This window comes from Manacus vitellinus, unplaced genomic scaffold (assembly GCF_001715985.3).
Source record: "Manacus vitellinus isolate BGI_N305 unplaced genomic scaffold, ASM171598v3 scaffold_87_pilon, whole genome shotgun sequence".
Taxonomy (NCBI): domain Eukaryota; kingdom Metazoa; phylum Chordata; class Aves; order Passeriformes; family Pipridae; genus Manacus; species Manacus vitellinus.
In genome coordinates, this window is record NW_021940854.1 from 515,752 (window position 1) to 518,574 (window position 2,823).

Here is a 2,823-nt window from a genome sequence, read left to right on the forward strand (position 1 = left end):
TGGTCCAGGCTGGGAAACACCAGCTTGGTATTGAGGGAGATGAGTCCACCAGAGCGACAGGCTTCTTGAGCATAAAACCAGCAAATTTAGTTCTGAGTTCCCTAATTTTCTGTCAAAGCAAAGTGGCACGTGCCAGAGGGAGCTCCTGTCCTTGCTGTGTTTTGGGGAGGAGCAGTTGATGTCTGGGGACTTGTAGCTGAGCAATGCCAGGGGAAGAAAACCGAAATTCGGAGCTGAGGGAAAGAGCAAAGAAGCACCTGTGGAGATTTAATCAGGGAATCAACCTCTGCATCAATCGTCTGGGAGATGAGCTCGGCACTGCAGAGTTATCAGCCTTGTAGCTCATTCCTCCACTAACAAAAGAGTTCCTAGGAGGGAACAGATGGTGTTTGGCTCCTACCACCTTCTCCAGTGGCCTGGCAGCCTCATTTTGTATCTGCTAGAAAAGCAATTTCTGTGATCCCCTTCCTGTCCCTGCGGCCATCCCCGAGCCACAGGGGCTTCTGGCTGCTTCTGGGGGCTTTGGGGATAATTTTTGCATGCTGAGGCTCTCCTGCTTATCCCCCTCCAGGGCCCCCTGGGGCTGGCTGTGCTGCTGCTGCTCTGGGGGGACGGGAGCTGCTCCATGGGTGGCACACAGGTTTGTGCCTGGGCTCGGGGTTGCAGCAGGTGACTGAACTTCTGCCAGCAGTTGTTTTCCTCAGAAAACTGCCATGGGCTGTGCACGTCAGCCCCGCTGAGCAGCAGCAGGGCTGTAAAGCCTATCTCTGGGACAGGCGAGGCTGGAACTTTCAGGCACCAGGCTGGTTCACCTGCCACAGGTCTGTGCCGGGCAGAGCCAGAGCTGGGAGGCTCCTACGATCCATGAATCATCTGTGGGGCTGCTCCTGCTCTGTGCAGTCACAGAGTGCTTCCCCTGTGCCCTGGCTCCAGGTAGAACCTCCAGCTCAAATGCTGTGGCCCCGAGGCTTTCCGAGCCGCAGCCCCTGCTCTCAGAGGTGTTTAGCTCTCACAGAGCTGCCTTCGAGATGTTTCCCCACAATCACGTTGCCTAAATGTTACAGTCTCAGTGAGTGATGCCTTGTTTACAGGCGAGCCTTGTCTTTGTTCTCGAGATCTGTCCTTGAGTCCTTGTCAGGTGTCAGTGTGCGGGGGCTCTGGGCTGTCTGTTGGGTTATTTATGCAGCAGTTCAAACAAAAAAGAACCAGTTTAGAACTGCCAGTAGATTTTAGCTCTGTGTAGGAGGGGAGGGAGAGGGGTGATGCTGTGTGTATGGCAAGCAGTGCTTTGCAGTCCCTCTGGCAGAGCCCAGAAAAGCAGCAAAGTGCTGACGGTGAGTCTGGGCTGCGGCTCCCGCTGCGGCTCTGAGCCCTCAGCGGTGCAGGGCTGAACCAGAAACCAGCCCAGCGCTTCCTGATCTGGAGTTGTTGGCATCTGCTGGGGAGAAGCACATCAGATTTGTCTTTGAGTCTGTCCTGGGGAGAGAATCTGCCCGTCACAAGGGTCTGTGTGAGACTGAGGGGGCCGGGAGGCTGCTGCGCCAGGGGCGCGTCGGGAGCCCCACACTCAGGGCTCTGACGTGGAGCACAAATGGAAATAAAATACACTGTCTGTCAGAAAACAGCGTCGAGTGTGACGTCGAGCTGTTGGGGCCGGTGAGCTCATCCCCAGGACCCTCTCTGTGCAGAAAGCTGAGTCAGTTCCGGCCACGATGAGCTCTGGGGAAGGAGCGTTTCCCAACACTGTTTAGGAAAAGCTTATGGAGAAAATAAACAGATAACTGAGCCCCAAAACTTGCCCCTCACAGGCCTCTCTCATCATGGCATCAGCTGGGGAAGAGGGTGCTGGTGCAGCAGAGAGGGTCCACACACCTCGGGCAGCCTCGAGGTGCTTCCGTCGCTGTGATAAACACCAAGTCTCTTGTTCAGCAAATCAATTGGGGAAGAAAAAGGATTAATAGCCTGGCCAACCACCCCTGGGCTGGGGGGTGGGATGGGGTCCTGATCTGTGGGGTTGTGTCCTGGCTCTCAGGGGTGGTGTCCTGACGTGCCCCATCACGGGGTGTCTCATTGTGAGCCACGTCCCGCGTCTCCTCGGGCAAATAGTTTCCTCGGGGACTTTTACTCTCCCACCCCCCAGGGCTCCTGTCTGTTGAGGAAATGTCTTTGATCAGTAGAAATTAAACCAGGAAAATATTTTCCATTTGTGTCAGGATAAAAATGGCTCAAGCCGGGCGTGATTGATAGCTGAAAAAAATGGGAGCAGCCCCCGTGCCGTTTCGGAAGGCTTCCCACTGTCCTTGCTTACAGTAAACACAGAATATATTTAGCTGCAGAGCCCAGCATGACACAGCCTCTTACTGCAATAATAGCAGTGCCTTGTCTCTTTTCCTTTTTTTTCCCCTCTTTTCTAAGAAATGGAATTGATGGAGTTCCTGGGAAGCCGGGCAGGGATTGCCTCACAGGCTCACCGCGCCTCCTGCAACGCCAGTGTCTGTGTTTGCCTTTGTTTAGCAGGTCTAGCAACCCCCGTGGTGACTAACTGGGCAAACAGGCATTGGGGTGGCTGTGACGTGTCCTCCGGGTGACACCCACAATGTGACACCCACAATGTGCCACCGCACAGGCGTCGGTCCAGCCCTGCTCCCGGCGGGAACCGGCACCCCGGGCATCAGGGAAACCATTCCCAGTCCTCTGCCCACTTTCCCCCTGGGCTGACCATGTGCTGGGGCTCAGGTCCAGCCCTGGGGATGGCACCTCCGTGCCAGGGCCCAACAGGAATGCTCAGGCAGCCTGGCACGCCTTGGCAAGCCAGGAAAGGCT